General features: G+C 43.4%; 1 long non-coding RNA gene across 1 annotated transcript; it reads right to left on the reverse strand.

The window, feature by feature from the left end:
- Positions 1 to 4781: 4781 nt before the first annotated feature.
- On the reverse strand, positions 4782 to 8130 carry LOC127301279 (uncharacterized). Its single transcript, XR_011745348.1, has 5 exons — positions 7531 to 8130; positions 6789 to 6932; positions 6622 to 6709; positions 6377 to 6457; positions 4782 to 5928 (listed from the first exon to the last, which is right to left on the reverse strand). It is a non-coding gene; the product is annotated as an uncharacterized lncRNA (long non-coding RNA).
- Between the last annotated feature and the right edge of the window lie 13086 nt (positions 8131 to 21216).

The following is a 21216-nucleotide window of genomic DNA, read 5'->3' on the forward strand; positions in this document are numbered from 1 at the left end:
GGTGTGTTTTTTTGAGTGATTGATGTAGTGTGTGGTTGATACCTCTTGTGAGTTGTTTTTTGAGTGATTGGTGTATTGGGTTGTTGATAGTACCTCTTGTGGGTAATCAACTGAAATATTTAATGTTCATTAATATTATAAGCCTATTTTTAATTCATTAAATTTGTGTTGATGGCGTTGTAACTAGAACATCAAAGCACGCTTGTACGCGCCCTCTACAACCGGTTGTAGAATAACTATTCTACAACCACTTCTGAACTTCCCGATTCCTTCCACAACCCATCGCACCATTTCCGGCATGCTCCCGCAGGCCACCCCCACGGGCCGCCCCTGCCCCAGCCAACCACGCCGGTCGCCGCCCTGCCGGCGAGCTCTCTGCTCTGGTAGATCACCCCGTGCGCTGCCCCTACCGGCGAGCTTCGTGCCCCTGCAGGCCACACCACGCACATCCCATGGAAGCGAGCCCCCTGGCCCGGCCGGTCATGGTGCGATACACCCTGCCGGCGGGATCCCATGACTTTCCCTCGTCGGCGCGGTTCTTGTGCATGCGTCAATCGAACTACCAGGTGCGTCGATGTAAACTTCCCGGCGAGCCACTCCGGAATCCGGCGCGCGGCCCACTCATCCTCGCGGCCCTGCCTCCAACCTCACGTGCCCGACCATAGGACCCCTGCCGCGCCTCTGTTCATCGGCAGCAGCGCCTCCTGCAGCGACGCACCACAGATGAGGTTGTGTTCATGCAGTGCGAACAGAATCTATTCTTACTGTTGCAATCTCACTAGTTGAAGATGAAGGGTTTCTCAAGGATCTCGTTGTAATTTCCGTTTTGCTTGAGCTGCTTTGTACCGTTCGGTGTTTCTTTTAATGCCAGTGTCCTATTCGCAAAAAAAAAAAAAATCTCACTAGGGCGCTGGTAGTACCTGGTGTACTATTAATTTTTGACTCCGCGATTTACCTGCAGGTTTTGGTGAACAACATTATTTAGCAAAATGAACTTTTGCTTGTTCGGTGCTGAGATGGTTGTGAACTGCTGCCCGTAGTGTACTAATCAATCCCTGCAGTGCCGCTTCTGAAACTTCATGTTTATGTCAAGGGACTGAAACTTCCATGCCCCTCATCTGAACTGCTCACCGGCGAGCCCATCCCCGCGCTTGTCCCTGCTTTCCGCCGTCTGTAGGTGCGCCGCTGCCCCGTCTATGGTTCAGACATCAGGAAGTGGTAGTAACTGCAAGGCGCCGCTGATCTGAACCTCACCAAGAGCACCTGTGCAACTCTCGGAGCAGTGCTCCTAACTTCCCCAACCGCCGCACACTTCTCTGAAACTCGCCCAGGCACGCTGTTCTAAACTACTCTGGGCCCATATGTGGACTCCCATGGGTGGATTTTTTTTATTACACACTTGCATCAAATCTTGGATGTTTGTTGAGTGTTTTTGATGATTTTTGCTGATTCCTGGAAGTGTGCACTTCGAATTGTTATGGTTCGGATATTTTGAAAATAGAAAGTACGGATTTATCGGGTACTTTCTTTGTAAAAAAAAAAGTGTTCACTTTGTATTTACGGAAAGATTCACTTCTTTTTGCCACGAAGTTGATGTTTTCTTCTGATGTTTACTTCCTACTTGTGTAGGATGTTGTTCATTTAGGGTACTTCACAACTTCAATTCTAGGCGGCCCACAATATTTTTTCTACTGAAACTGCAACTTAGTTCATTTTTGGCGTTAACTCTGTGACTCCACGTTGTGAACTTCTCGACAAAATATCACGAAACAACAATAAAATGGACTTCTTATTGTTTAACATTTTTTATAAGTAAATAAGTGTATTGAACTTCTGAATGAGAATAACAAGCGGTTCACGTGTGTTGCTGCTATGAAAGTGCGTGTCCCTCGATCAGGCAATGTTGGCATGCATTGCAGTCCAAGTAGAAATGCAAGTACGTATAAGCTAGCCAGTAGCCAGTTTGTAACACACCTCATATTGTCACACGCCTGATCGTTCAAGCCAGCCAGCTCAGCTCCTCTCCTTGACAGCAACATTCACATGCACTAGATGACCGGTTGCGCTATCGCGCAAATGGCGGAGGCTAACCATAAGGTTTGGCTTATTTTAGTACCGGAGGTTCTAGCGGAGCTCTTCCGCCGAGTAAAGGGGGTATTAGGGTTAAATGGGCATCCAGTTTGAGCTATAGTAGTATCCGACGGGGTGTGTTGGAGCTCTTCTCTGGTTACTGCGTTTACTCACCATAAGTCTTGGTTTATTTCAATACCGGAGGCTCGGGAGCGCGAAGTGTAGCTCTTTCGACCGCCATCATCATCGCAGTAGCAAAGGGGGAGTATTAGGTGAAATGGCCATCCATGGTGAGCTATAGTAATATTCGGCGTGTTTCGTTGGAGGAAATGCCCTCAACGGCCCTTTTACTCTTGTTTGGCTACTCCGTTTGCTTCGGTTGAGTTATAATCGATGGGGTAGGCTGGAGAAAATGCCCTCGATCTCCCTTCCACTCTCCTTTGGATACTCCACTTGCTACCACTCGAGCGGTAACTGGGGAATATTATGGTTAATTGGCTGCGATTTCTTCTTCGGTCACTTGTACATTTGCCTCTTCCTCTTTCAACATGTTAGACACACTCGGGAAGCAGAGCATTGGAGCTACTCGTAGTTGAATTTGGTGTATTGCATAACAACTTCATTTTTTGGTCAATTGATTGCATAACAACTGAAGACTTTTATCAACTGATGGCAATGGAATATTAGAATCTCGTAGCTCTGTCTAAGTTTACCTATGCAGGGCGTTTTAATAACTTTCAAATAAATTTTTGTTGGGAGTGGGCTTACCAGGACTAATACCTGAAGGGTCGCGCAAATAGCAGAATTAAATCGGAAATTAAAGCATAAGTTGTAGCTTATTATAGTATTAAAAATTAGCACGTAATTTAACTGCTTAAGTATCGGACGCTTGGAGCGGAGCTCTAACCCTCCCTCCGCCTAGTTGTGGATCCAGAACAAAAACATACCGGTGTCACTCCCTCAATCACTCATATTTTTTTGGAAAAATTTGCCACATGACACCATTATTTTTGGCGTTTTCTAAAACACACCGCTCGATTGTGTATTTGTCAGGTACCATTACAATTCGGTGGCATATTTGCGTAACACACCACCTAACTAAAAGGGAAAGCTTTGCACTTTGTCTTTAAAACCAGTCATCACAAGCTAAAGTGCAAAACTTTCCGTTTTCAGGCTGGTGGTGTGTTCTGGCAAATGTGACACAAAATTGTAATGATACCTGACAAAAACATAATCGGACGGTGTGTTTTAGCAAATGCCAGAAAATAACGTTGTTCTGTACCTATATTTAAAGGTGTCACACACTATAAATGGTTAAAATTTACCAAGGAATGGAAGTTCTACCCGGTGTCCTGTGGTAGCATAACGTAGGTCAAAGGGAGGGCAGCCGAGTTGGCTGGCTATCCAGGCTAAGCTCCATCGGCATCCAACAACGTGCATTGGAGAAAATGTCGGACAGCTCCTCCGCCCTCCTTTGGCTACTCCCTCTGCCTCCCATTCGACGTCTCCTTCCACCTCTTCTACGTCCTCCTCTTCTTCTTCCGACCCCTTAGACTCGCTTAGCATCATTGCCGCTACAGGGATCCTCAATCATATTTTGGTTAGTAGTTCAATTCGGATAACAATTGCAGTTAACCCGAGCCAGACAACAAACAAATGCAGAACAAATTGAAGCCCCCATGTTTCGGTAGGTCCCGTTGTGCCCCAGCACAAGGATAAAAGTGAGACAGTATATGATTGAGATTTATTGGCTTTAAACTGTGAGGCTCATCCAGGTCTCACTGAGGTCCGAATAGCATAGATTCCAATATCTATAGATAGAAACACGTATTTTTTCATCTAAGTCTAATATTATCACAAGTATAGTAGGAAACATAGCTGGCAGAATTCATGCGTACATTACACATAATATATATTCCAACATCGATAGATAGAAACAAGTATTGTTTCATCTAAGTCTAATATTGAAATAGTTATATTACAGAACATAGCCGGTGGAATTCATGTGTACATTCTACAAAAATTTAACTATGTCCAATAACACCTGAAGCCAACAACACTGCATAAGACAGCATGGAATGGTTGAAGATCTCAGATAATTTCACAAATTTGCTAATCATGTGCTTCCAGATCACCACCTGTGCTATAGCATTTCATCAATGTAATAGCACAATTTCTCCTTGCTCTGGATCCATTTTGGTTTCACAAAACAATGGTGCTGCATACACGATAATAACTGCTACATCAGCGGTGTGTTCCCGAACAGCGATATATGTGAGCTGACTCCTAATATGTCCGTTCTCTTCTTGTATTTGCATTAACCAGCGGTAGTTCAAATCCTTGACCACCAAATTAGCTGCATTCTCCATGTATCTGCTATAGCAACGGTGTGTCCCGCAACGGTGATATCCATAGACTTGACTCCAGAAATAGTCATAGGAACAAGGGAACCTTGGCCGGTTGTTTCACGCAGCAGATAGTACACACTTACAATGCAAACGGATGTAAAATTAGTAGCCTGTATAAGACACACTGCAAGCTCTGTTTGAATAAAATGTAACCACTATATAGTATTGATGGAAATGGTACACTTAGAAGTATGGTCTACCGATTCGAAACTTTTGCAATAATGAGTCAGTATTTTATTCATCAGTTTCAGCAGCGTACCCAGGTAGGCAGCTAAAAATCCGGAACTGAGTTACTTTCATGCGGGAACACATGCACGCGATAACACAATCTTGAAATACTATTTTTTAAACAATTTGTGAAAGCCTCCACTTCTCATAATCACTGTATTTTATTTTGGAAACGAAAGCAACAAACATTTTAGCTTCAAAATGAACTGTAAAAACCAAAGAAGGAACTGAAAACATAATAAGGTATCCACACTTTTGAAGGCAAAGCACATAAAAGAGAAACAATTCTGAATCTCAAACCAGCAGCCTGAACTGATAATAGCGAGTTCACAAGCCCTGCTATTTTTCCAAACCTGTAGATGCTTTCAAAATACCTACATTTGAAATGGGGTAAGCCATGCTCTGCTACATGGCCCATGAACTAACAGTAACACTGTTGTTTTGTAAAGCTTGCTCCCTTCATGAATGCTTTTTATTTGTATTCCGGAAAAAAGAGGAGTAATATTTGTCTGACCAAGATAAGCATAACCAAACTATCTGAATTTTTGAAGGAAAAATCCAAAGATGGGAAACAATTATGAATTTATTCACTAAAGTAAAATATAATAATGAGTTCACCATCTTCGCAATTTGTTGGAAACAGGTAACAGAGCGCAATAAGTGACTTAAAATATTTATCTTCAGAGCAGAATTAGGTATACTACATTTCAGGTCCCACCAACTACTGTTAATAATGTATTGGTTTACAAATCCTGGTCAATTTTATAAAGAACAAAGTTTTTAACTTGTTGTTGCAAAAGAAACGATTAAAATAGCTTCCTGCCAAAACAGAAGAAACAGAAAGCATAAACAAACATCTGAACTTTTGAAGATAGAGCATAGTTTTGAAATAATAGCTTTCGAGCATCAAGAGTGTGAGCCGATATGGCGAAGCAAAGCAATATTGAGGACATCTGAGAACTAAAATAGAAACCAAGGAAGAAAGTATGCCACTTAATAACTGGTCTACCACAGTCTATGAAAACATGTCACGGACTTCCAGGCTGACCATTAGCATATTAAAAAAAAATCCCAGGCCCCGACATCAAAGATGCGACTTCTAACAAGAGAATACTAACCATCAACCAGATCAAGAAAAGTGATACAACCTGCCTTATGCATTGATTCACGATGTCCGTGCTTCTGTCATAATTGCCCATTCTCTTTTCTCTTTCATTTTTTCCTGTTTAACATAACCAGAGACATATCATGTGAAACATGTTACTATACCTTGATTGGCTTTTCAAGATACTGCAGCATAAGAAGATCAGAAATTATAGTAATATTCAGTTTCCCTTGGCAATTGTACGAGGTTATTTTATACACACGCAAAGCTGGCCATGTGTGACAAACATCTATATCCCGCAAACCAAAAATGAACTGGACCTTGGCTCCTGAGAACCAGTTTCATGATAAAACAATTAGTAAATGCTATCATTCAAATGGAGGAGATTGTAATTAACCACATGTACCATCCTCATTTTCAATCAATAAGCGAAGAAATTTTTTAGAGGTCAAATGCGTCGCCACGCAAAGCTGGACATGTGTAAACAATTGAGTTTTTCATTTCTACCAGAATTAATTGTAGAGTGTTTGTGGTAAAAAAAAAGCTGAGTGTTCCAGAAACTAACCACTCGTCTTCTTCCAGTGTCTACATAAACCTTGTTCCCGGCTAAAATGAAGGGGAGTTGCTTGGGATCTGATGAGCCAGCCTGAAAACAAAAATTAAAATTAGAACCAACCCGACTTTCTTGCCTCTAAATATGAAATATTGTATATCGCTGAGCACCAAACATGCGAAATATCAAATGCATAATATTTAATAACTAAGAGGGTTTGTCGCCCACTATAGAACTAAATTAGTCCTGTGACCAACCAGGTATTGTAAAATTGGCTGAGTTGCTGTTAGAACAATGTTAAGCACTTCTTTTTCCTGGATTATTTTTCTCGCGCATGTTCTGCAGCTGGAAAACCAAATGTACCATCAGTCTAGTCACAAAGCTATATCTATGGTACTAATTTGTTCAGCCTTGCAATGCGTACATTGAACCTGGAAGGGTCAAACACGGTTGGATGTTGTAGATGGTCAGATCATAGTGTATTGAGCTCGCGTCGACATTCACGTTCCAATCCTTATTCACATGTGGAATCCTGTTGTTACTTGTGTCCCTGTTAAATAGTAGCTTCCTACAAGGAGGAAGAATGAATCAGTAAAGTTTAGCTACCTGCAACCTGGCAGTCCATGAGCGCCACTCCTGGAAACAAATAATAATTTCTGGGGTGTTACGCTTCCTCCATGTGTGATAAAATAAAAACAGAGCGACAATGCTCGGAATTGATTCATATAATTAAAGCTGGCTGATCTTATCATATTTATTTTCTTTCTAAATAAAAACAGCAACTCAAGCTCTATAGTCCCCTTTTGTTCGCAGAAAAGCTAGTCAGGCAAAAGAAAAGTTAGTGATATATTCCCAAAACAAGAACCCAAGTAGTGCACAAAGTATATAATTGGGTATATAAATTGGTATGGTTAAATCTGGAAATGAACAAAGAATATAGTTGAGTTTCAGAGGGGTGCACGTGCTCTCACTTCACATGCCACAATAGATAAACATTTTTTTCTAGAAGGTATTAGAAGCCAAATATTCTATGAATAAAAAAATAAAGGTTAATCCAAATTTATGAGTATCCCGAAGGAGACAAGATGAACATTGTTAATATTTGGCTTAATTACTTGCAAATGCTTCCAAAACGAAAGTTGGAGAAGGGACCATAGCACACGCACCAGCAACGAATGCATTCCCTGGCCGAGTCCTCCTCAACCCAGGGGTCCTTGAATTCTCAAGATAGAGCTCTTCTATTCAGCAGCCGAAACGACACAGGGGTCAAGGCAATCTCAAGATCAATCACAGTCTGCCTTCTGTCACCGCCGTTGCAGGCCTACACCGACGCCTTGCTGCTAGACATAACATGAGCAATGGATATTATCACTATGAAATTTAAGAAGGGGGAGAAGAAAGATGCAAAACCACAAGAAAATGGCACTGGCCTAAATGATTAAGCACAAAGCTACAGATGTAGTAACCACCTTTTCTATAACAGGAGGATCACATGTAGGCCTTCTACTTAACAGTAGTTATTAAGAGTAGCCGTATAGTCTAAGCATACTAAGTACTTAAGGTGATCTGGGATCTGTTAATATTTTCTTTTATGCATTTGTAAGCAATTCATCAAGCACATGACGAGAAAAAAATTCAAATTTCTCACTCTGTCAAGAAAGTGAACAAATAGGTTACTCTTAACCATAAAAAGGACAAAAATTGTTGTCACTGCGAAATTTTAAAATAACCATACCTATTCAATGGAGCTGAAGAAATACTGCCAAAATATCCTTTTTTTTTCTGTAACAATTGGATCTACCAAAATACCTATTCAAAGTGAGAGAGCTCATAACTCAGAATTGGAAATCATAAGCTTCCTGATGTTCTGAATAGCAGCTCTGTACTGTGTGAAAAAACTTACTACGCATGTCTCATATAGATAATCACAAGAGGTGAACCCACAAAAAGAATTGCCTCCAAAGTAGCAAAGACATCCATGGTATTCTGTTCGTCCACTAACATAATATACTTCACCAAGCTTAATGGAAAATCCAAGCTGCAAAATGACAAGATAAAGTTCAGTCATTAGTTGAGACAATCTTGACATGGCCAAAATTACATATTGCAGGGTCACTTACAACTCCTTTAGTTTAGACATACCCAACCGAACAAGCCACTTCCTATCCTCACTTCTTGTACCTGCAGAAACAAGAATACACAGTGAAAAATACACAAAAAATGATCTAATGTAAAGAAAGAAAATCCAAAAGTAAATAATTGATATATTCTATCGTGTTCAGAGTCAACCAGCTGGACTAAGCACTGAATATAAGTAACGTCCAATAATCCTGATGGCGAAAAGAGACTGAAAAAAAGCTTCTACCATGTACTATTTAAAAGCTTCTACCATGTACTATTTTAGCTCATGGCTGGAAGTTTGTACACAAAATAATCTACAAGATTGACAAGCACCCAATCGCTAACAATATCAACATCTCCCTAATGAGTCCAACATCATAATGCATTTACAGCTCGGACACTTGCACAAATCGACAGCCGAACCTACTGCTCCCTTCCCACCCTTCAGTAGGATCTTACCGTTAGATGTGAGAACTTGGATTAGAAAAGAAATACCATTTGTATGGCTAACTAATAATACATAGAAGACCATTGGATTTGTTTCCATGTGAAGAGCATGGTAATCCATACCTGAGGTCACCCTCCCCCTCACGCTGCTAGTTTTGAGTCAGAATGTTGTACGTATTCTTTGGAAAATTAAAAACCGAGAATTCAAAGGGAGATGTGATAAAACACATGCATACATAGCGGGTGCACAACAAAACACTAAAAACCCTACACCGTAGCCAATTAGATAACTGAAGCATCATGCAACTTTCATACATTAGAAAAAAAGGCTTTCAATTAGAAACATACATGAAAGCAGACAATCCTAATCAAGAAAGTGATTCCACCTATACCTACAATGTGAACTCAGCGACCAAACCAATTTGCGCTAATTCACCACTGTACAGCTGATCCAAACCACCGGTACCAAAATTTTAATCCCCTTAATAATGCAGGCCCAGAAAACTTTGTCCGTTGAAAGAAAAATTGATTCAACTATGCCACTTGTATTAATGAAGCACCATTATTATGACTAAAATGAGGAGGCAATTAGGAGACCTCTAGTCCAATTACACCAAAAGAACAAGGGCTACTGAGAACATATAATTTTCTGCGGTCCTACTTTAATGCAATTTCAAAATCAACAGGAACAAAAATAAGGTACACAAAGGCATATCAGCCATGGTACTACGGTAAAAGAAATGAGGGAATGAACCCAAAACAAAGATATGGTAGCTTGTATGCGCACGGGAACCTTTAGTGGCACGCATCGTCGATAAAGTACCTGTGCAAGAAGATCATGCAGGCCAAAAGTCCTACATGAGTCAGCACAGCGGAAGGAGGTTATCGGGGAATTTTTCCAGCCTAGTTGGACACCAAACATAATAAAAATGAAGACCAAATGAGTGTAAAAAAGGGATATGAGATTGTACCAATTACAAAAATTACAACGCGAAGGGATATCTACAAAGTTATAATTTTTCCTAGAATAAATGGAGCTAGTTTCCTAGGACATTTCTGCAGAGCATTCAACATAACTGTAATCATAAACTCATTCATGAAGGACCCAACTCGAGAAAATGAATCTCAATTTATTAATGAGATGGTAACACTAAAAATCCACGAGGTGGCTAACTACCTTAATTTCATCAGCAAGCTCCTTTGGAGCAACCTATTTGTTAAAGTAATCGGTCTGTTGTAGGGTCTTCTTTTGGTCCTGTGAGTGGCACATATAGGTAGTTCGTCAGAAAAAACATCTTGAAGGAGGAAAAGGTTGCCATTCATATCTCTAAAGCCCACTGAGAAGAGAAGAAGGAAATAAGCACCTCGGCATAAAAGAGCTTGTTTACCACCAGCTGGACAATGGCGAAGTATCCTAATTTTTGGCTTAACCAAATCTTAGTTTCAGGTGTAAATCTCAGAGATGCATAATTTAGCCGGTACCACAGTTTCTAAATCTTCTTAGGTAAACTATTGTTTGCTAGCCTACCATCAATGCATCAATTCAATAGATAACTGAACCAAAATACTTTAACCCCGACAAAATACACTGGTAGAACATAATCATGGTAGTCTGCTCAACGGAATGGAATATAAGTTGTCAACCTTTTTTTCAGCATGAGCAAAGCTGTCAATGTAGCAATAAGATGTATACAGTTATTTCAAAATGTACAGATGCGAAAAAAGCAAAACTGAGTAAAGTTTATACGGAGTACATTGCAATAACAAAATATTATTGTAAAAGCAATTGGAATGATGCATGAGTGCGGTCACATAAGGTATCTAAAAATAGCTTTCCTATATATGGATAGGAAGAAAGCCATAATATACTCTACATATTGGGATTGGGATTTGGGAGCAGCTCACCTCTACATGAGGAAGTGCCAAAAAAATCTACAGATCGAACGGTCAGGGTGAAAAGCGGGAGACAGATTTTACTGTACGTGGTGAAATGGACGAATCAGATTAAAGTGCCCCTTCAGACCATCTGGTTGGCCGGGTTGGCTTGCAGCCTTTATAAGAAGAAATATTTGGCTATAGACCAATTGGGTATTACATATCACCGGTAATCAAACTTGATAGCTAGAACAGATTGGACAACACACAAAGCAAACCGATCACCGCACATGTCAAGGAACAGAAGAAGAAATGAAGCAGCCACTATGTGGTCAACAGAGCACACACAATAAGCAGAAACAGAGGCCGATGCGGTTCCCACGGCAACCCCTCGGCGTAAAAGAGCAAAAGTTTAACATGGGCAATGCACAACAATGATAACAGTAACACATGAAGTATCTCACCAAACCTGTGAAGCAACACCAACACCGCAATTTGGCCCTGGAAATAGCGCCCCGTGATGAACTGTTCCCCTCAAGAATCCTACATGGACAAGACGATTAGAATCCAAAAGAAACAGGGGGAATGAAGAGGCCAGTGATTGATGCACCTAGTACTATCAAATGAGATAAAATTCATCACCAAACTTGTAGAATTTTTAAACAGATGACACTAAGTTGGGGATGTAGACAAAAGTTTCAGACTTAATTTGACGGTTATTTCTTGAAGCCTCATATCCTCACATTTATCCTGTCATAATCATATAGAGCTTTTCTTTTTAGTAGGGAACAACACCAAGCAGAAAAATTAACAGCTACTATATATCATTGTCGAATCCGCACCTTTCCACATCTTCATTTGTTTCTATATCCAACCAAGCAACAATCCTAAAAAGATAAAAATCACAATGCACACCGAATCAAGCATAAACCAAAGCGATGTCACTGAAAATCAAAGAGACAAGAAAGAGTTTGTATACCTGCACAGATGCTGTAGATCGCAAGTCATCGACAAGGAAGCCTAGCTCTGGCTGAGGACATCCGTAACCATGCATTGCTGGGATCTAGGTACCACCATGAGCATGCTCGTAGGCGTGGTTCCCTACCGCCGCTCTTCACCTTTTATTATATGGCCTGGGGATAAGAAATTTTACAATCAACACTATTATCTATGACTTTAAATATATTGCTCTGGCTAAAATTGCTGCAAAAATCTGTAGATATAAATAGAGGAGATGATGTGGAGGGAGGCATAGATGTGGTCGATACTTTGCAGGAGGGAGCAACCCTATTGTTGTGGTAATCAAGCAGAACAACAACGATCAGACCCTCCAAAAAAATCACCCTTTTGCTCCATTCCTGTTCCACCAAACAGAGAGATGCATTATTAGATCGATCTAAGATGGGAAAGCATTAAGGCAGTATAAAAATTGTAACAAACACCTCCACCGGAGAAAAAGTGACAAGCAACAAAGCGAGAAAGATTGAATGATGCCGTGGAAGAGAGAGAGAGAGAAATATATCTTAGTAGGATAAGCATACCTACAACAGCCATGGAGTCCATAAAAAACAATGATGGCTGGTGCTGCTGTCGGTGAATCTCCTGGACACCCAAACCCTAGATACAAAATAAAAATTAAATTAGAGGAATCAGATGAGGAAGCTCGCGTGGGGAGGGCCAGAAATATGATAAAGGGAGAAGAATGCAGAAATGCTCAGGTGGAGCACGAACAACAACCATACCAATCTGAACAAATTCTCCAACTGCACACTCTCGAAACAGACTATTTTCTGAATCAAATCTTGGCATGGAATTAGGAACGGAGGCACGGACTTAAGGAATGGAGGCTAAACTAATACACATGGATAAGGAAGGAGATGACATTGTGCTTACCTAATCTTTCTTGGCCTGGTGAAGACGGACGTGCCGGCCCGGTTCCCTGCGCGAGCGCCGTGGCGGCTGCCGGGTGGAGACCAGGCTTGGGGAAGATGTCCTTGATGGCACGCCCACGCAACGAGGAGGCGCTGGCGGCGGCTACACGGAGCCTGTGCAAGCTTCGATAGGGATCTCCGATGGAGGTGTCGCCCAACCCTAGCTGCGAAATCCAAATTAAATTAGAGGCGGAAATCCAGAGAGGGGTGGAAGAAGGGAGAAGAGGAGGTGTTGGTCACCGGCGTCGCTGTAGATGTTGGCCGTCGGCGTTGCTGGGCGGCGGGGTCGAGCGCCCTCACCCCTTCTCGTCCTCCTCCCGCGTCCTCTCCTCCCAACCCAGGGCCTCTCGCTGGAACGCCGCCACCCTCCTCCAGGACGCGCTCCTCCAGCGAAAGCCCGCCGCCAATGTTGCGTCCCCCACAGCTTCGACCCCTCTACACGTCGAGGCGGGCGATTGGGGAGGAACGGTAGGACCCAAGACGAAGGCTGATGCGGCCCCACCTGCTCTTCGCACGGCGACGCCCGCGACCGGCGGTGACCATCGCCTCCCGCCCGATGCGGTTGCATCCTGCTTGGCATGGAGGAGAGGCGGCGGCACGGGTTGGGGGACGGGAGAGGAGGTGAGGATTGGGGGAGGAGAGACTGGCCCCGTCTAGGTTTTCACTGCCCCAGACGAGAAGGGTGACATGAACGAGCCTGTGTGGCTGCCTATGACCGATGGCCCCCGCACGTATAAGGTCCCGTCTGTCATGGACTCGATAGGACAAGCAAAAGGTGATAAAAAACTTACCACATCCGACGGCTGAGGTGAAAAGCGGGATTGGAATTTACTGTAGCTAGCGAAACGGACTGTTCAGATTGTTTTGCCCCTCTCAGGTGGCCTGGATGGCTGGGTAGTCTAGCATCATTTATAGGAGAAATTCGAATATATATTGGTTACGCTTTTACAAGACTAGATTTCAGGCTCAAGATATTTCGTCCATAGCTACATATAATACTAGCAAGACAAACCACATATTCTCAAACCAACACTTTGCAACAGCAAACTATATTTCAAAATATTGCCATGACATTTGACCTTTTTCGGACATTCAGGTCAGATCAAATATCATCAATAAAAGTGCTTAAAACATCGAAACCAACACCATCTAACTCTGATCACAAGTCTAGTTAGGTAAAAATACAAAATCAAATTAACAGCAAAGACAAGCGTGGCACTATTACAACTTCAGGTATGTATGGATCATTACAAAATGGATGTCACAAGGACCGAAATGGTAACATAACACATAGGCCGCGGACGGCTTTCCGGGTCACGCTTCAGGACCCCAAAGCATAGCAAGCCAGCGAGGGAGTTTGGTGGACCAGCATGCGGAGCCGCGCAAGCTTCACCCCTCCCTTGCAACAGACCGAGATGTTTACATACATGGTGAAAGTGAGCATCGAGCTCATGCTTCTGGGTATTCTTTCTTTACCTGCTGAAATGCAGACACGAAGAAAAAAAAAGTTTTGTTAAGTGTTTGATTTCTTTACATGATTCTGCCTTTTCTTTCAAGTGATGTTGAGGAGTCCGCTCTTATGAGAACCTGAAAGATTTTCGTGCAAAAAGGTGCTAAGTAATAGTGTAAAATCATTTATAATCATCAATAGGGCCAAAATGAAATGAACTTGTCCAGTTTCCATGCTATGGTTTCCGAGCTTTACTGTTCACCGTTTGCGAACTGCATGGCATGACTATGTGAACTGTTGCTTCAAGCCAACTTCTTAAGATGAACAAGTGAACTTTAAGAATTTATGAAGTGCACCGTTGATGGTCTACTTTACAATTATTTTTACAAGAAACATCTCACCCGGAAGGTTTTTAAATAAAATTGCCTGAATGAAACGAACTCCCAAAAAAATACAAACAAACTTGTCATATGAACAGACTGAACTTCTATTTTTTTGAACAAGACGAACTGATTGTGCTGACAAAGTAAACTTCGCTCGCTTTTTAAGTGGACTCTCATAAAGAGATATGTTCAAAACTCACCCTTTAATTTGGCTTCATACTGTAGAGATGATCAAAATTATATGTTGCCCATTTTCACATGAACGTAGAAACCATAGCAAGATATTCATCCACCCCTCTCTCTCTCCATGAACTTTCACTGTTCATCAAATGAACTTCAGATGTTCATCATCTAAACTTCACAATGCATCGATGCTTACACAGTATTGTCTAAAACTATGTAATATTACTTTTTCCATATTGAACATATGCTAGATTTTTTTCGATAAAGGATGCTTTATTACTTTTGGGAAAGCAATTACATCCAGCCTCTGCATAACCAGGATGCACACAGCCGTTCAAAATGTCTGGATTCAAAAATATATAAAACTAGGCGGAATACATATCGGAACGATGAATCATATAACGCCTAGGGTGTGGGTGGTGCTGCAATCCGTAGACTATGCTGCCACCCATGTAGGGAAAAAGTATCCCTCGCCGTAGCCTCCAACCGTGTACAGACCTCCGTAAATAGGTCTCGGTTCTCCATCCGCTGAAGAGGTAACCACAAACGGAGAATACCTGTACATCTGTAGATGACCTGCAACAAAGAACAATTTTTATCGTTAAAAATCTTGTCATTTCTACTTAGCCAGAGTGCCCAGATAACTGCTAGCGCCCCCACCCTAAGAAGCAACTTAAACCGTGAATCGATACCGTGAAGCCAGTTGCCAAAGACATTGGCTACACTAGTCGGGGGATACAGGGTAGATGCGACTTGGATGACTGACCAAATAGATCTCGCAAAATGGCACTGGAAAAAAAGGTGTTTAATAGTTTCATCATGGTGAACATATGCTAGATAATGTCAGATAAATATGCAAACAGAACTTTGATTCAATTACAAACAGAAATACTCGTGTCAAGCAGCCACATCAAGAGCAAATGAGCATTCAACCAGTGATAATACAAATACTGGTGATCAATAAACCTTCAACTAATTTGTGGATAAACTGAACTTCATGACAATATAACTTTAACAGAGAGAGAAAGTGAACTTCAGCGCGAGGGCGGTGTGAACTTGCCAAACTAAAAAATGGACAATGCAAACTCCCAGGAAAAAGTAGGCGAACGTACCGCATAGATGAAGTGAACTTCAGGTCAATGCGTGAAGAAGAAGAGTGTGAAAACCTGAAGTCTTGGTTGGCCACCGGTGAAGTCTTGGTTGGCAGTTTGGAAAATATAAAGTAATTGCCCCTGTGAAGAGTGTGCAAACCTGAAGTCTTGGTTGGCCACCGGTGAAGTCTTGGTTGGCAGTTTGGAAAATATAAAGTAATTGCCCCTGTGAATAATCTGAATTACAATTTCATGGGAAACACTTTTTCATATATCTACCAGCACAACCGCATTAATGTGAAAGCTTCCAGGCACAAGTGCCACTCTCCACCAGCTAGCCTTAGCTTGCAATTTATGTATACATATATCTACCAGCACAACCGCATTAATTTAATAAGCGGCAGATTCATCATCTACAAGAAATGACATGTGTAAACAGAGAAAGGGAAACTACCAACTGGGACAGCAGGGGTAATGTAGCACACTGGTATGCACCCGAAGTTTCATCTGATGCGGCCAGGACGAATCGATCAGTGGATGAAGCAGACTTCCAAACAAAAGTAAGTGGTCTGCCATAAGCCATGGTGACGGGATCCCAAGCTCCCTCCCTGACCATAAAAAGGTACACTGATCATCATTCTATTTTTATACAAAAGGAAAAAAATGGAAGTACATTTGTACATTCCACATAAGTAATGCAGTACATGTACTGAATTTTGAAACAAAAATAAGTAAACTTCATATGTAGATGAGGTCAACTTGAATTGGATTAATTAGAGAGACAAAGAACCAACTAGAGAGAGAGAGATAAGTGGCTTGCTCGAATGCGGGACTTACACCACATGGACTTCCATTATAAGCATGTGGTCTTCTCGAGCGAGAGTGTAGTGCTGCAATTTTCCGACTACACATGCCTGAACTACTAGTTCAAGCACAAACGATATCGCCACAGAATGACAAAAAAATGACAAGCTTCTAGTTGGTAATTCCTTAAACAGATTAAATGCTATGACACGTGCGCATTCTATTTCACCATACTACATTAGTACTTATTTCTTCATTCTTAATAAGTGGACTTCATACTGTTTACCTTTTTCTAAGTAAGTAGGCGTAATGAACTTTCACACAAAATAAAGCCGAATTTTCACATTGAGAGATAGTGAACTTCACAATTTTCTCGAATCAATCAATGCAAAAGGATGAGTGACTGATGTATAAATCAATTAGTGTGAGAGGGTTAATCAGACATGGAGGCAGCATGTTTCCTGAACTTACATGACATGATCTTGTTTCCAGCAAAAAAAAAATGCCAGTACTATTTCTCTGTTTGACTGTCTGAGGCAATCCAACATGTTTGAGTTGGTAAATGAGGCTAGTTGTGGGCTCATGTACAAGAGGAACTGAGAATTAACTTTCAGACAAGAAAATGTGAGCTCCCCGAGAGGGAAAAGTGAACCTTTCTGCATGTGAGTATTGTTTGACATATAAGAAACGAGCTTCCTATTAAAAAGAACTTCCGAAGAGAGAAAAACAAACTTCGGTATGAATTGGGAGCGGAGTTCCTAATTCCTCAAATGGAAAATGACAAGCTATATTTGAATCAAACACTGATAGAGAAACACTGACAGACAAACAAGCAAACTTTCTTAAAAAAATAAACGTGAACTTCACAATTTTCTCGCGTGATGAGAGTGGACGGACACTAACTACATGGAGAAAACAGAACTTCGCCTAGGAAACATTTTTGAAATTCACAGATGTAGGAAGTGAACTTTCCCAACACAAGAAGTGAATGATACAGAACGTTGGAAAATACGTTTGTTTCGCTTTTTGAACTGAAGTGTCAGTCAGAAAATGAACTCCGAGAAAATACGTTTGTTTCGCTTTTTGAACTGAAGTGTCAGCCTTCTTCGTTTCCGCTTCCTGCACTTTGGCTGCCATCCTTGCTTGGCCCTTGATTTCTTCTTGGATCTCTTTGAGGGTGGGGATCCAGCCTAGTGCGTTGCTGGAAGATGCGGAGAAAGGTTGAGCTAAGCGTGTGTCGGAAACATGCGGTGGTAGGAACGCTAATGGTTCCGGAAAACTTGGTTCTTTAGAGCATGAGTCCGGACTATTTGGTGAGCTATCAGTATATCTAGGAGGACTAGTAGACATGTTTCCGGCTGCATGCATATGATGAAACTGTCCGAGTAGCCGGAAGCTAAACTAATCTACGTTACTTCATCTTCTACAGGTCCGGCGAACATACCTTCAATGGCGTGGCGGTTTCCCATCGTGCCGGCGAAGATGGGCTCGTCGGACTTGAGGCGTTGTACTCCAGACGACCACGGATCGGCGGCGGAGACGATTTCGCGATCAAACACGCGCAGCTCGGGTCGGCGATGACACTGGAGCGGCGGCGGGTGAAGTTTCTCGAGGTCGAACTCGCCGGAGATCAGATCTGAGGGGCGGCGCAGGGAGGAGGAAGAAGACGAAGTGAAACTGCGGTGAAACGAATGAGAAGTTATCGACGCGGTGGGTATTTATAGGCCACGCGCGGAGATTCGTGAGCCGGATCCAACGGCGGAAACGGAACGGTCACACCGTTGGATGATCGCCACGTGTCTTAGGTTAAAGCGGTGAAATTGAGGTAGCGGTAACTAGAGCTGGGCAAACTCCGAAGATTCCGGCTGAAGATTTGCTTCTCCGAAAATTTAGCGTGCGAAAGGAGGAAGTTCAGTTCGAAGCGCGCAAAAAATCCGCTGAAGATATCGTTATCGAAGGACAATAATTTCTGGTTGAATGAAGTCGGAAACAAGAAAGTTTTGGAAGCTCTTCAAGATTCTCTTCGGATCCGAGCTGAATGACGTCGGAGGAATGATGAATCTCGGAGAACTTCGGGGGATACTGTTGTGGGTATACTTTATGGGTATAACAACGGCATAGCTTAGATCCGGCAAGCTCGGGTGGCCCATAGATGGTGATGTGGCATGTGGCCCATCGGGCGGCCCAGTTGATGTAGAACATGAAGGATGAAGTCCAGCCCAGGAGCAGGGAGCCGGATCCCAACCGACCTACGAAGGAGGCCGGATCCGTGGAGGCCCATAAGGTATCCGGACCCAATACGATATAGATGGAAGGCGGATCCTTGACGTACACGGCAAGATATTGTACCGTAGTTAGGCAACTTGTATTCCGGCTAGGACTCTCCATGTGAACCCTAGATCCGTGTGCCTTTATAAGCCAGATCCGGGAAGCCCTAGAGGCACAACCACAACTCATTGTAACAACGCGAAAGCGCCCATATAATTCCAGACAAGCAGCAGTAGGCCTGTCTTCGAGCAGGTGTTCCGAAGCTGGGTAAATCGCGTACCACCGTTCCGAGGACTCTCCGTCCTATGGCCCCCACTTCTTCTCCCCCTCGTAAGGATACCTCCTTCAAGGTACCGTCGAATAGGAAACGACAGACGCGGTTGCCACTCCGGCGGTTGCCCTCCCCGGCAATTGTTGTGCATTCGCGGGTCACTGCTAGGCGGGCCCGTGGAAGAAGTGAGCGGACGCTCGGCGTGCCCGCTCAACTTCCGCGGACACGTAAACCTACCGCATATTTGGGCAGCATTTGCGTCTCGTGGTTGGCCCGAACACTATACATCGCCTTGCTAGAATGGTTGCAGACGCAATTTTCGTCCGCCGGACGTGAAGGGTCGCACGGCGTCCCGTTGGAGATGCCTAAGCGATCAAACTCGCCTTACATGAAGCCTACAGATGTGTTCGTTTTTGGGAAGAGTCCATCCCATCCCATCCCATTTCATCCATCCTCATGTTCGGTTGATTTGAGAAAGCATAGAATGGAATCAAATGTAATTAATCTAAACATGCGAATAATTAGCCTAATTTAAAGGGATTAGCAATAATTGGCCTAATTTAGTGGAATGGCTTCGTCTCCACCATGGCCTGGATGAGGGGGACCTCGCCGGCCGCCGCGCCGTTGGCCCCCGCCGGCCTGGCCGCGAGCACGGAGGGCCGCCCCTCTCCTCCCCGTCCGCACTTGCCTCGGTCCGTCGGCGTTGCTCGCCTGGCGCGGTCGCGCTGCTCCGTCCGCCGGTGTTGCTCGCCTGGCGCGGCCGCGCTGCTCGGGCCGGTCGAGGGGAGAGAGGGGAGGCCGCCTCCGTGCCATGCTCGTCCGCCGTCCGCCTCCGTGCCATGCTCGTCTGCCGTCTGCCTCGTTCCGGTCGAGGGGAGAGAGGGGAGGTCGAGGGGAGAGAGATAAGCGGGGAAGAAGGGATTAGCCCGATGACAGAGCGCGTTCCACTTCATTTGACCGATTTGGCTGGACGGGCTCGTTCCGGATCTACAGCTTATATTCGCTTTGAGAAACGTATTGGTTTCGTTCCATCCCAGAAACGAACGCAGGAATCATCCTAAGGAACGACTTGATTCCATTCTATTCCATTCGGTTCTGAAAACCGACAGACCCTACATGAATTACATGAATGGGATACGCAAGACTTTCACAACGGATGATACTGGAACATTTCGTGGAGTTCTGATCCTCGACATAACTGCGACCCCTGGGGCTAGGTCTGCATCTCAAGGAACCAACTTATTATATGCTGCTTCAGACAGACCTGCATATCGCACGGCGTACGTGCGTATGCAGTCTGTTGGATTGACTGCTGCCTGTCCGTGTGCTGCCATGTCGTCAGTATATATATACTCATTCACCACTGAATAATTGATAAACAAATTAGCCAATTGACACACAGATACCCTTGGTGTGCTTGAGCAGCAGCAAAAACAAGCCATCTGCTCACGTGGGCGTCATATGGCTGGACTTGGAGATGAGGCTGCTGACGGGGACAGCTTGCCGCAACTGGTTATTCGAGGATTAGGGTCCCCAAATACCAAACCTTGGATGTATTTGCAGGATGACCCGTGACTCAAGCACGTTTTCGCAGTTGTGTCAGAATGTATCCACAGTAATTATTGGACAGCCAGGCCGTTTCATCTCACACCGCTTTGCAAAAGAAATAACCTGATTGCACAAGCTTGGTTGTACCGATACCTCGACATTTCTAGGGCCAGGCCTAATTTTTTTTTTTTGAGTCGAGGGCCAGGCCAAACTTTTTTTTTTTAGTCGAGGGCCAGGCCTAACAAAGCTCCGTGCATAAAACTTAGGCTCAGGCCTGACCTGGCTGTTGGGACAAGAAGTTAGGCCCAGGCCCAGCCCATCCCGTAAAGTTTTGACGGACTGCTAGGCCGGCCATAGTGTTATTCCTTGTATTTGCTAGGCCTAGGCCGGGCCTGACCTGGTTGCATGCTTCGGGCCGGGTCGGGCTTCCCAGGGCCATACCGGTACGTAAGGGTTAAAGAAACATTTGTAATATTTTAT

The sequence above is a fragment of the Lolium perenne genome, chromosome 5, assembly GCF_019359855.2.
Source record: "Lolium perenne isolate Kyuss_39 chromosome 5, Kyuss_2.0, whole genome shotgun sequence".
NCBI lineage: Eukaryota > Viridiplantae > Streptophyta > Magnoliopsida > Poales > Poaceae > Lolium > Lolium perenne.